The 14,372-nt window shown below is 42.4% G+C and overlaps 1 pseudogene; it reads right to left on the reverse strand.

Annotated features, from left to right (window-relative positions):
• The window catches only part of LOC149203225 (cell division cycle protein 48 homolog), a 31,955-nt pseudogene that overhangs the window by 9,309 nt on the left and 8,274 nt on the right, over positions 1 to 14,372 (reverse strand).

Genomic DNA, 14,372 nt, shown 5'->3' on the forward strand with positions numbered 1-14,372 from the left:
ATTAAATGTTTCCACTATCCCATTAGCCTGAGGGTGATATGGCATTTTCTTTTGATGATAAACTTGGAATTCTTCTATCAGCGCACTGATCGTTTCATTAAGGAAGTGCGTACCATGACCGCTCATCAAAATCTTCGGGCAACAAAACCTAGTTAGCATATATTCAAATAGGAACTACATTGTTGTTGCCCCTGTACAATCCTTTACATGCTGCGCCTCCACCCATCTAGTCAAATACTCAGTTGCAGTGATGATATACTGCACACCCATATTCTTTCTTGGAGGCTAAATTGGTCCTACAAAATCAATTGCCCATTTTTCAAATGGCTACAACGATACTTGCAGATTCATAAGAAGCTGATCCCTCCATGATGGCCTGCCCGTTCTCTGACATGCATTGCATGCCCTACAATAAGCTTTGGAATCCTTATGCAGTGTCAGCCACCACAACCCAGCATGTAAAAGCTTCTGTGTTGTTTCTTTTCCTGCATAATGGCCTCCCGCAGCCCCTCCATGAGCTTTGGCTAGGATGCTGCCTCGTTCAAACTCAAGCACATAACTTCACAATATCTCATCCACTCCCATCTTATACAAGTGACCTACAATAAAAGAAAAGTTTGACGTGCGTACCACCAATTCCTTCTTTTGTTGGCTGGTGTAACCTTCCAGAGTCATTCCTATAGTTAGAAAGTGTATGATGTCTGCAAAACAATTATCTATTAAGCGCACTATAAAGAGCTACGGGTCAGGCAGCCCTCCCTCCAAATTGGTAGGATCCTCCCCTATTTCAATGCGTGACATATGATCTGGTCCTGCATTCAATCGCCCTGGTTTCAAAAATGACTTCAAAATCATATTCCTGAAACAACAGTAACCATCTGCATATTCCCCCCCCCCGCCCCCAACACAGGCTTGTTGACCAGGTACTTGAATGTAGAATGGTCTGTGTACATCTGAAAGTGTCCACCATCCAAGTAGTGTTTAAACTTCTGGAGCACATACACCATAGCCAAACCTTCGCACTCCGTAATTGAATAATTCTTCTCAGCCTTAGATAACTTCCTGCTTGCAAATGCGATAGGGTGATCTAACTCTCGCTCACTAGCCTATGTCAGTAGTTCTCCTAGCACAATACATGATGCATCCACATGCACATGAAATTCCTTCTTCTAATCCAGGAAGACTAGGATCAACGCAGTGACCATCTTTTCTTTTAACACATCCAAGCTCTGCCAACATTCTTCATTCCAACATAATGCAACATCCTTCTTCAACATTTTTTCCATCAGCAGGGTAATTTGGGCATAACTCTTGATGAACTTCCAGTAATAACCAGTATGTTGCAGCGTTGTGCGTAGCTATTTGACACTTCTTGGCGCCTCCAAATTGATTATAACCACGATATTAGTTGGATCCACCATTAATCCTTGTCTGCGTACTACATGACCCAGCAAGATTCTGAAAGGGACGCAAAATAGACACTTCTTCAAGTTTATCATGATCTGATACCTCTGGCATGTAGCCAACATCAAGCGTAGACTAGCTACATGGTGCTTTACCAGCCCAAACACCGTCTAATCGTCAAATTATATCTCCAAGAACTTGTGAATGAAGTCCTTAAATGCCGCGATGACTTCGCATGAAAATATCATCGGCGCATTCTTTAGTCCAAAAGGCATTATAGTATACTGAAAGCATCCCCATTCAGTCATGAAGGTCGTCTTACTCCTATATTCTGGTGCGATCATGATTTGATGGTACCCCAAGAACCCATTAGTGAATGAATATGCTTCCTATCCTCCTACATTATCCAACACTTCATCGGTGAATGGAGTTGGGAAAGGATCATGCACACAAGTGTCATTTAGCTTCTTGAGATATACGCATATCCTTATTTCATCCTTCTGCTTCTTTTCCTGAACTACCATAGGACTGACCAAATTGGATTCCTCCATTGGTTCAATGATTCTCGCTGCCAACATTTTTTCCAATTCTAAGCGGACCCTTTCTTTGTACTTAGGATTGAGGCGATATGGTCTCTGTTTCATAGGCTTCGCGTTTGGTTTCAATGTTATCCTCATCACTCCTAAATATCCTTTAATCCCTTTCAAGTCTGAAAACTTTGTAGGGAACAAATGCTAGTGCTCGCAGAGAAATTCAGTGACCTTATCCACCGTAGCATCATCCCAGTAGTCCCCTATCTTCGCAAACTTCAGCTCCGCCTCTGTCCCAATGTTTACTTGTCTCATTTTCAATGGCGCTGTGGTATCTGGATTCTCTATCTGTGGCCCTTCAACTTCATTGTGACCTTCTGTCTTTGGGATAGTAATGTTCCTTGGATCCTCCTCTTCTTCTTCAATAGTCACATTGTAGCACTCCAACGCATGGCACAACTGGGTGGTCCAATCTAGTTGAATCAAATCCAAGGGATCTTGCGGGATTCGGAAGATCGCTGCTTTGACCTCCTACAGTGCTTCATCAATGCACTTGAATCCATCTTCAAAGCTAAATGTCATCAAGAATCCCTGTCTCAAAATATCCCATTTGTTCGTGCCATGGCGGAGCTCTGTCACCAAGTACCAATTCATAGGTATTACATCCAACGTGTGACAGAACAAATGCACCCACTCCGATTGCAGTTCTGCTCCATAAGCATCGGTTTATTTTGGTAAGTGATCACGTGGATCACTCCTTCCATCGTATTTCTCTGTCAATCACACCTTTGGGTGACCAAACTGCACCCTCATCATTCTTTTATATTCGCGTCATCCATAAAAATTATCTTTATACATACCCACCATCTTGCAGGCATAGTGCGCAGTGCCAAGTCCAAGGCTTGGAAGTGATGCTTCTCTTGCACTTCCCTTTCAAATGCATCCAGAAATTTATCAATGTCAGTTACACCATCATAATAAGGAAGACTTCTTACCTCCGACAATACACAATGCAACGATTTGGTCATCATGTTACACTGCAGCGTAGAAACTTTGTGCAATCTATTATGCCAGTGTTCCAATTCCTCATCTGAATCTAAGGTGCAGGAGATTTCGCAGTCCCATGGAATACGTCCATCTACTATCAGATTCACCCAATCTTGATCTTGCGTCGTTATCTCATAAATCTGGTCCAAATTTGATCCAGGTGGATATTGGTGGCCACCCACCAAGTCCACTTGGACCCCCACCATTGTTTCTTTCAACTTTTCAGTTTCCTTAATTGTAGCACAATTTACTATTTTTAGCAAATTTTTGGGTCTTGAACTTCTGGAGCTATTTGGAGGCCCTAAACAACGTTTTTTTGGGAAAATTGGGAGCAACATGTGTCCATGGACCGACCATGTTGCTCTTCCCAAAGTTGTAGTTCTCGAATATATATTTCTAACAAGATATTGTATGCATCAAACGAAGATCGTATACCAAAGTTACGACCCCGGGAAGTTGATGTACCAATTTACCCAAACGGGGCCCATGGTTTGGCGTTTCATCTTCTAGGGTTAGGTTTTTGGATGTTTAGGGTTTTCCCTTGTTTCTCAACAATAAATAGGCCTTCGAGCCTCATTTTAACACAGTTCAGAGGCATGTAGCTGCCACATCTCTTCTCAGAGATAAGCTACCATCGCCCTAGCTGGTTTATTTCCGTTGCTATTTGTAAGCATATTTCAGTATTTTACATTAATGAAATGAAGTATTATTTCCGCTGCATCTCTGTGTTTATGGTTATCTCTGTAATTTGTTGTGTTCTTGTTTAAATATGGATTAGTGGTATCAGAGCGGTTTGCTTTTTCTCTGTTTTTCTTTGCATGTCCCCAATGAGGTCGGGATATAAGGAGTTAGGGCTTGAACTGGTCGAACCTTTGCAAGACCAACCTCGTAAATCTCGACGGCCTCCCATGGCTGATGAGAAGAAATATGAGGGGGTAGTAGATCCTATCAAAATCTTGCTTGAAGAAGCCCTTAAGCGACAAAGGAACGCTATGATGGACAACTTTGCCCAAATCCTTCAGCGGCTACCTAGAGGCAACACATCGGCTTCCAGCAGCTACTCTGGAAGTGCCATGCCCTTTAAGGTACAAGTTAATTTTGAAATCCCCATATTCGAGGGTCAGATAGACTCAGATGCTGTAGATAAATGTTAAATCTACTAGAGGGTTATTTTTCTGTTCATGATTTCGAGTCAGGAAAGGATTGTTTTCGCTCTTCTCAAAGCAACCCCCCACATCAGGAACTGGTGGGAAACCTACTGCGAGCAAAAGGATGAAATTATCGACTCACTATTTTCAGCCACACCCACCTGGAATTCATTCCAGGATGCCATGAAGGAGTAGTACTACCCTGTCAGAAACTATGAAGATCAATACATAAAGTGGACCATGCTACGGCAGGGAAGGGACCAAGACATGTCGGAGTTTACCAATATTTTCCATACACTTCGCACAAAGTTGGGCATCAAGGATTCGGAGCAGCATTTGATACTCAAATACCACGGCTGCCTGCACAAGTACATCTAGGAAGAAATAGAATTCCTGAACATCTCCTCGCTTGGCACGACATACCGATATGCTGTCAAGGTCGAGAAAAAGTTTAAACAGAAGAAGCGAGACTTTGGATCTGCGAATCCGAAGTAAGTGAAAGGTGCCCCCAAACCATAGAACAAAGGACAAAGCCAAGGTGGGGCATCCCAAGACAACCCACCAAAGCTACAAGCAAAGAACAATGCCGCAAAGCCAAAAAAGGACACGGGAAAATGGTGTGAGTTCCATAAGAGCTCCACTCACAACACAAGTGAGTGTTGGGCCAAGCAGTCACTAGTGGCTGAGCTAAAGGTTTCAGAATTAGATGCATGTTCTAACTCTAAGTCAAAGCCTGACAAGGGGAATGACAAAGGGAAGCAGATTATCAATGCAGATCCCAACGCCACCATTGCCACCACGAAGATCCAGAAGGAGGAACCCGAAGATCCAGAGGAGGAGGAGCGTCTCTTCCACTCCAAGATGTGGGTAAAGGGATCCCCGCTACAGTTCATTGTCGATAGTAGGAGCCAAAAGAAACCTCATTTTGGCAGAGGTTTTGAAGCAGTTGGGCTTACCGACCACAACACATCTGCAACTATACACCATCGGGTGGCTTCACCAAGGACGGGATCTTCGCGTGAGCCAGCAGTGTCGCCTTCCATACAACATCAAGCCCTTCACGGATGAGGTATTGTGTGACATTGCTCCCCTTGAAGTTTGTGATGTACTATTAGGACAACCATACTTGTGGAAGCGACATGTTGTGTATGAATCAAGGCCCCGTGCTATTATTATTACTTTGGGAAATAAGTTGTATAGGATACCGAAAGTAGCACCGCCTACCGCCATCTCTTTGGTTACTGCAAAACAATGTAGTAAGCTCCTTTCCAAAACTAGGAAACTTTTTTTTCCTGATGATACGCCCTCAAGGAAAGAAGAAGACGGTGGCCACGACCTCCAGACAAGGCCCCTCCGCATGAAAACTACAGATGGACAAGGTTGTGAAGGAGTACGAGGACATCTTCACCTCCCCTGTAGGGGTTCCTTTGCACTATCAGGTCAAGCACTCCATCAATCTAACCCCAGGTGCGCCTCTTCCCAATGGACCAATCTATCAGCGTTCCGTTTTGGAGAACGATGAAATCAAGAGGCGGATTTAGGAGCTGCTGCAGAAAGGTCACATCCGTCTGAGTTCATCGCCTTGTGGGAGCCCAATCGTGTTGGTACAAAAGAAGGATGGGACTTGGAGACTCTGTATTGACTATCAAGTGCCGAACAAGATCACTGTCCATAATAGGTACCTGATCCCATGGATTGATGACCTCCTGGATCAACTGAAGGGGGCAAAATATTTCAACAAGATTGATTTGAAGTCAGGATATCACTAGGTACTAATCAAACCCTCTGATGTGTGGAAGACTACCTTCAAAGCCAAGGAGGGCCTTTTCGAATGGTTGGTTATGCCTTTCGGATTGAAGAATGCTCCTGCAACCTTCATGAGGCTAATGGATGACATCTTGCGGCCATTCACCAACTCATTTGTAGTGGTATACTTGGATGACATCCTGATCTTCATCCAGAGCTGATAAGAGCACCTCCACCACATTCGACAAGTTCTCCAAACACTGTGGCAACACAAGTTATGTGCCAATTTTGAGAAATGCACTTTTGGCATGACCCAGGTTTAGTATCTGGGATACATTATTGATGAACAGGGGGTGCATGTGGATCCAGCCAAGATCCATGTCATTCAGGATTGGCCCTCTCCAACCACTCTAATAGAGCTCCGCAACTTTCTAGGTCTTGCCAACTTCTACCGCAGGTTCGTGTTGGGATTTTCTCATATCACTTGGCCCTTGAGTCAAGTCACCAAGGGAGGAGCAAAAGCGAAATTCTTTTGGTTTGAATCTCAACAGAAGGCATTCACAGAGTTGAAATATCGCCTTTGCTCAGCACTAGTGCCCGCATTGCTAGACTTGCAACAACCATTTGAGGTCGAGACAGATGCCTCTGACTATGCTATTGGGGCAGTCCTTACTCAACACGGGCATCCAGTGGCATATCACAGTGAGACACTTTCAGACACAGTCTGGAAGTATCCCACTTATGATAAAGAGATGTATTCCATTGTGTAGGCCTGCTGACAATGGAAACATTACATTTTGGGGAAGGAAACGGTCATCCACATAGACCACTGACCCCTCCAGCTCATACAAACCCAAGGGAAATTGCAGAATGATCACCATCAGAAATGGTCCACATACATGCAACAATTCCATTTGAATATCAAGTATAAGAAGGGCAGCACCAATAATGTTGCAGATTACCTCAGTCGACCACTGATCATGGCATTAACCACCGTGCTCAATTCTTGTGGGCACGAGACTTCTGATTGGCCACTTCTCTACAAAAGTGACCCAAAATTCAGCCACACATACCAGACACTCTTGGAGGGTTGGCATGATCCAGATTTTCATCTCCAGAATGCACTGTTATGCCACCTAGGTCACCTTTGTGTTCCTTCAAGCGAGCGTGCCAAGATTATTTGGGAAGCACACTACAGTCGGGCTACTGGGAATTTCGAGGTCGAGAAAACAGTGGCAATACTGTAGAAGTATTTCTATTGGCCGAATCTTTGACATGATGTCGGGAAGTACATCAAATCATGCACTACTTGCGCCATTGCCAACAGACCGTAAAGAAGCAAGGCCTCTATACCCCGCTGCGTACCCCTAGTCGACCTTGGGAATCCATCTCCATGGATTACATGTCAGGCCTTCCTTCCACTAAGCATGGAAATGACTGTGGTTTTCTGGTCGTCGACAGGTTCTTGAAGATGGCCATTATGGCGGCCTGCAAGAAGAATATCACAGCAGAAGCCACTGCTAAACTCTTCTTTGAACGAGTGTGGGTACACTTTGGGATCCCACAGTCTATCATCTCAGATCGGGACAACAGGTTCCTCAGTACATTTTGGTCCAGTCTCTGGTCGATGTTGGACACCAAACTCACTAAGTCCATAGCCTTCCATCCTCAAACTGATGGCCAGACAAAGGTTTTCAATAGGATGATTGTACACATTCTGCACATGTACAACTCAAAGCATCCATGCACATGGGACGAGAGCCTCCCCTATGTTCAACATAGCTACAACTGGGCTCTCCACAGCTTGACTAGCCACAGCCCTTTTCAGGTGGGCTTGGGATTCTAGCCACTATGTCCCATTGATGTGGCCATGCCATTTGCAGCTACTCACGCAGATTCGGCTCATGTCCAGTCCGAAACAGATAAGGCAAACAACTTCATTGAGCACATCCAACATATTCGCCAGCAGTTCCATGACATTCTGGAGAAATCAAATGCCAAGTACAAGCAGCGACATGATCAACATTAGGTGCCACACAAGTTTTAGGTGGGCGACAAAGTCTGGTTGCATTTTCAAAAGGAACACCTTACCGGAGCCTATCGGAAACTCAAACCACTCCGATATGGTTCTTACACCATTACTAAGGCTATGGGAGACAATGCATTTGAGCTCAGCATTCCCCCATTCCTTAGCTTGCACCCAGTGTTCAATGTGGACCGCCTTCGGCCATACTTTCCACCATTACTAGACACATCTGACATTGCAGAATAGCTCACACCCACAGAGTTAAATCCAGATTGCATGGAACAAGCTAAAACAGATTGGATCATGGACACATAGAACAAGCACACTCACCAGCAGAATATCCAACTGTATCGAGTTGTCAAAGTAGGCCAACTCCTTCACCAGGGCAAGTGGCTCACCAGGGACCAAGTTCAGCAGAAGTTTCCTCATCTCATGGAGAAACTCAACGCAATGGGGACCATTGCTTCCAAAGGGGGGAGGAATGATCCAAGTGGATATTGGTGGCCACCCACCAAGTCCACTTGGACCCCCACCATTATTTCTTTCAGCTTTTTCAGTTTCCTTAATTCTAGCACAATTTACTATTTTTAGCAGTTTTTCGGGTCCTGAACTTCTGGAGCCGTTTTGAGGCCCTAAATGACGTTTTTTGGGAAAATTGGGAGCAACATGGGTCCAAGAACCATTTTCTCTTCCCAAAGTTGTAGTTCTCGGATAGATCTTTCTAATGAGATATTGTACGTGTCAAACGGAGATCGTATGCCAAAGTTACGATCCCGGGAAGTTGATGTACCAATTTACCCAAACGGGGCCCACAGTTTGGCGTTTCATCTTCTAGGGTTATTTTTTTGGATGTTTAGGGTTTTCCCTTGTTTCTCAACAATAAATAGGCCTTCGAGCCTCATTGTAACACAGTTCAGAGGCATGTAGCCACCACGTCTCTTCTCAGAGATAAGCTACCATCGCCCTAGCTGGTTTATTTCCATTGTTGTTTGTAAGCATATTTCAATATTTTACATTAATGAAATGAAGTATTATTTCTGCTGCATCTCTGTGTTTATGGTTATCTTTGTAATTTGTTGCGTTCCTTTTTAAATCCGGATCAAAATCATTGTCGCTTTCGTCATCTCACATTTATTGATCAACTCCTGTAATCCCTTTATGGCCTTGTTATCATGTAGCAACTTCTTACAGGTCTCCCAAAAGGTAGTAAGCATGGATGGGTCCATTTATTCAAACTGCTTATCCTGACTTCCTTAGGTAGAAGGCTCAACAAAGATTTTCTTTACTTCCATGAAGGTTTCCTTTGCGCGCTCCAAATCAAAGCCAACCTCCTTTTCTGGAGCTTTGCGGACCCATTCACCTTCTTCAAGCCACTTTCCCTTGTCTTCGCTAGTTGTCATCCCACTTCGAAACACAATATTCACATTGGGGTCCTCTTCGCGGGGTTCAACCCTCATCATCTGTAGGTTCTGCGTAGGCTGCTGAGGTTGCATCCCCTTTTCACACATCTTAGCTATTAATACAGGGCAGTCTTCTGTCGCATGTTCAAACTGCGTATAGTATTGGCATGACAGGCACGTCAGGTTCATGCATTCTCGTGCGTAGTGTCCTCGACCTCCACAATTGTAGCAAATAACTTGCCCCCAACCTCTCGAAGGTCCTCCTCCGCCTCGACCTCGACCACGCCCCGGATATCCTCCTTACGACCCCCCAGTGCCTTGATCCGGAGGTCGAGTTTTTGTATGCATTCGATACATGAGTGTTCTATCCATCATTAACTCATAACCACGGCAATTGCACTCATCGTGGCCTACTGATTGGCAGAAGTTGTAGAAGAGTTGTTGCGATGTCTGTACAAATTTTTGTAGCGAGTGGAAATTATTTGTCGCTTGTTTTCCAGCTACCTGATAGATAGCACACCATAGCGTGGGCCCTACACTTGGCCCTGCTTGAGCTTCTAACCTCAGAGGCATCGGCCCTCCTCCTGCAACATAATTCGAAAATATAGGGCAATGATCTTTATCATGCTCTTGACTCTTACATTTCAAACAACAAACCTCTTTGCGCACCTCTGGCCGAGCCACTCTATCCTTCTTTAGACTTTGAAATTTTAGGCAAAGGTTCTGCAACTCGGTGTGAATCTGCTGAAATCCTAAAGAAGCATCTTGAATTGGTGTTCCGTGCAATCTCATCGCAATCTCCAGGGCCTCCGCCTAGGTCCCAATATTTTGCTGTGATAAAGCAACCCTCAGATGAGGCAAAAGCGAAGCCACAAACCATTCACGGTGCTGCCCATCCATAAGATTCATGTTAGCTTCACAGATCTTGCACTTCAATCTCTAATCTAGCTCCTAGGGTGTCTCGCCAGGCTTCATCATGATTTCTTTGAATCCAACAACCAATTGCACTTCAGATTTGAGCCTGTTGAATTCCTTATTGAGCGCAGTCTGAATGTTTGCCTACGTAGCCATCGGGTTATCAGTGCAGTACTTAATCTACCATGTTAGCACATGTTCCTGTAAAGCAGTAACCAATGTAGATTTCTTCATATGATCATCTGTAATTCCTGGGCTTCCCACACAGCCTTCGTAATGAACCAAAACAGGTCTAGATCCTCATTCCCCAAGCCCTTGAAAATGGGAAATTTTACCGAATTTTCCATATTGAACGGTGGTGGAGGTGGTGGCAGTGTGGGCGAAGGTGTATGTGGTGAAGGTGAAGATGGAGCTATTGTGGGTGGATGTGGTATTCCTGGGAACCCTCACCTTATTAACTAGACAGTGCTCTGCAGAGAAGCCTGTGCTGCTTCTTCATCGACACTCTGAGGAGGCTCAATCAACGGGCTATATTCAAGTCCTATTCCTTTTCTATCCCTAAATAATTTTCCACTTTGCGTAGCTCCAAACATCAAGGTAATTTCATAACCTGCTTTCCACACAAGAGAATTTTAACCCAAGTATTCAAAGACCTTAAATACACACCTCGCAGTCCTTTGAAGAAGTGTCACTCTGCTTCGTTGTAGCTAACTGAGGTATCGACTGCGAACCCTGTCACAAATCCTCCTATGATACGATCAAGTCAGTGATCAATAGTGCGTGCAATCTTATCTTCAGAGGCTTCCGATCTCCACACTAACTGTGGGGTCTACACTACCGGACTGTCAAGCCTCCACCTTCCATGGTTGTCTACCAATTTAGCGATCCACTCGTATAATTTGACCAGGAAGGAACACAAGAGAATTTTGTGTATCTCTGTGTACAGATACTTTTCCAACCACTGTTCTTTCGTCAATCGCGGGTTCCTGTTCTCTTGCGCCATGAATTCATGGATCTTCCTATCCAACCAATCTTCAATTTCTTTCTTTGTTGGATTCTAGTGATGTGACATCACACATATCTTTATGCAGATCCCAATCTCGGCAACAGAACCATTTGTTGGCTTAGTGGGTCCTCACCCAAGTTCAGCGTTAAGTTTGCTAAACAAATCCCTACACTACTAGCCCTTTCGGCATCAATCAATGGAGCGAGGATTGAAGTCTCACCTGAAGCAGTATGGGGGGATGCTGGAACCAAGTTTCCACACTCAGAGATGGTTATGATGTGTTTTTGTACCCTTTATCTGCCTTCGCGCAGATCGACAAGCCCTCGAGGCCTATCAATATAACTTCCTCTTACTAGCCTCTAGACCTTCACGAAGGTCTACGACTATCTTTCGCGGACCCTAAATAGGCGAATCAACCACTTACGTGCCTGTGTAATCACTCCTAAGTCTATTATTACCCAAATTGTCTTAAGTGTCTAATATCTTTAACATGCATTAAGATATTCTTCGTGTAAACAAATATTATTACTTGCGTTCATATAGCAATGTAAAACATACAAATTCGCGCATCAATACAATATTAAATCATAAACCCATTATTCATCATAACATAAATGCATTCATTCATAATAGAAATAAATGGATAAAACACAGATATTTCCATAACAGTCTCTTTATTGATACTTCAGATTTGCTTACAGACTCAAAACTACCCTACGCACTCAGCTACAAGGGTCCATGCACTCAGCTGCAGACTCTACTCTAGGTCTCTGCGCACACAGCTGTAGAGCCTATCTTCTACTCTAAGACTCTTCACTCTTATCTCCTATTGAACCACTACATTCATCTTAAAAACCTACTGAACTACCTTAAACTCTCTAAGACTCTCCTTTTTATACAATCCCATGGTCTGTAGACCATGGGTAGATCTTCTAAAACCGACACAATTTACATAAACGAAGGGTAAAAACCCTTTATGACACTTTACATCTACATGATCTACGATCATAACTTGCAGAGACTTTACACTTTACATCACAAAAACTTGGGCTTTCAGCCCCAAAACTTGGGCTTTTGCCCCAAAATTTACCTTAGGGGACACTATCCCAAAATCTCTATTAACAACTGATTTAGGACTCTAACCACAACACCACCTGCATCGATGACACTTCTCCCTCACTTTGTAGCAATAGCATCAAGCTCATAAAAAAAAATACACAAGGCACTAATTGTCGAGCTTCATTGAAAATCTTTTGAACACTAGCCTCACTTTCTCCCAACCACAGTAAATAATTTTGGGCCTTTTACACTAATAAAAATGGTCTGGAACTCATTTGCAATAGCTTTTGCAAGCAACATCTTAGCATAACTTGGTGGCCTGTAAAAGAGAACTTCCTTCGAAGGGGACATGCCAAACCTTTCAGATTTCTCAACATGCTCCATTGGATATTGAACAGTGTCTTGAAGATCCCTCTTGACATTTTCCAAACCCCAATATCCTCCCAAGGAACATTGGGCACTTCAACAACAGTTTCACCCAAGACAGATGGGTGACTGGTGCCCAACGTAGTCTGGAATTTCTCATTTGTAACAGTAATATAATTAAGGATTTCAGAATTCCCCATAAACAACATATGCTCTAAAAAATGTGCAAGGCCCTGGCATCCACTAGATCGAAAAAAAGATCATGCCAAGCAAGTCCTGGCTGCACCAAATTTTTTTCAATAGATTTATTACATGCAATAGCAGCCCATCGAAAAACTGTAAGCTGCGGGCTTTTAAATGTCCTATGAAGATGTTCTATAAAATTTGATGTAAAACATTCAGGCATTGTTGGAGGTTGTTCCTCATACTTAAGAAAATGCTCCAGGCTAGGATAAAAAATTTCTCTTTACATCTAGTTATTAAGACGCTTACAAGCATGCAAAGCCACATATTCACCTTCACTATCATAATCCGTATTCATATCGGTTTCTTCATCAAAATTATTTTATTCTTCTTTCTCTTCTTCCACATTGTTATGATATTTTTCATCTTCTTGTTTCTGAAGATAGTCTGCATCCTCCTCATCATTCTGATCAAAATATTCTTCTCCTACTTCATCTTGTTTCGCTTTTTCACTGTCACTATTATCTTCCTTATTATGGATTTCCTTTCAACATGCTTTAACTTTTGAAAATGATTTTTCTAAATGTTGAAATGCTTCTTGCATTTTACTAAATGACCCCATGAATTCAAGACGTGAACGTAATGGCATATTGTGTGGCGAAAAACATTCAAAAACTCACATGATTATATTGTGTGCCATGGATTTGATACCACTGAAGCATCAAAACTGATAGCTTGTTGACTTAATATCGTAAATATACACGATAGGTATTTTGTAATAATAATTTATTATATATAAAAATGTACAAGTGATGATGAATGTTACAATGAGGACATGCATATATACTAGGAGGTGTCCTTTCATGATTAGGCATGTCTAAAAGACATGCCTTTTTAGTTAACCTAATGACTATTTAACATAATCAATATTTGATTATTTATTATTTACATTTATTTTATTTATTTACTTGTTATGAATTATATTCATAACATAGCCCTTTCCTTGAGAAGCTATGTCTTCAAAGCTTATTATCGGTAGTTTCCTTCAGTTTGCATTTGTCATCTCGGCATATGTAACTTGATGCCATTGGCACCTCTGCCTATATAATTCGCTTGGTAACATTATCTTGAATATAGGGTTATCGGTTTTTTTTTTAATAACTCAATTTTTTTTTTTTTAATAACTCTATTCTTTTTTTAAATAACTCTAATTTTATTGTTTTTCTTTTCTAAATCACTCTAATTTTATTTTATTTTTTTAACTCTAATATTTTTTTATTTTATTTTTTTAATTATGTAAATAAAATTAATTAAATTTTATTTAGTTATAATGTTTGACCCAAATGTATCTGACTGCCCGTTTGACCTGCGTAATGTACCTGTTTGACATGTGTAATATATATATATATATATATATAGATATATTTGGCAGTTGTTGAGCCACCGAATGAAACTTTGTCCTTAAGAATGTCTCTGAGTATAGACCGACCATGCCTTTCATTCTCAGATCTATGTGGTCAAATATGTAAATTGTTCGTGGTG

The sequence above is a fragment of the Pinus tabuliformis genome, chromosome 2_1 (genome assembly GCF_031772625.1).
Source record: "Pinus tabuliformis cultivar Carrire ecotype Pingquan chromosome 2_1, CPIR1, whole genome shotgun sequence".
NCBI lineage: Eukaryota > Viridiplantae > Streptophyta > Pinopsida > Pinales > Pinaceae > Pinus > Pinus tabuliformis.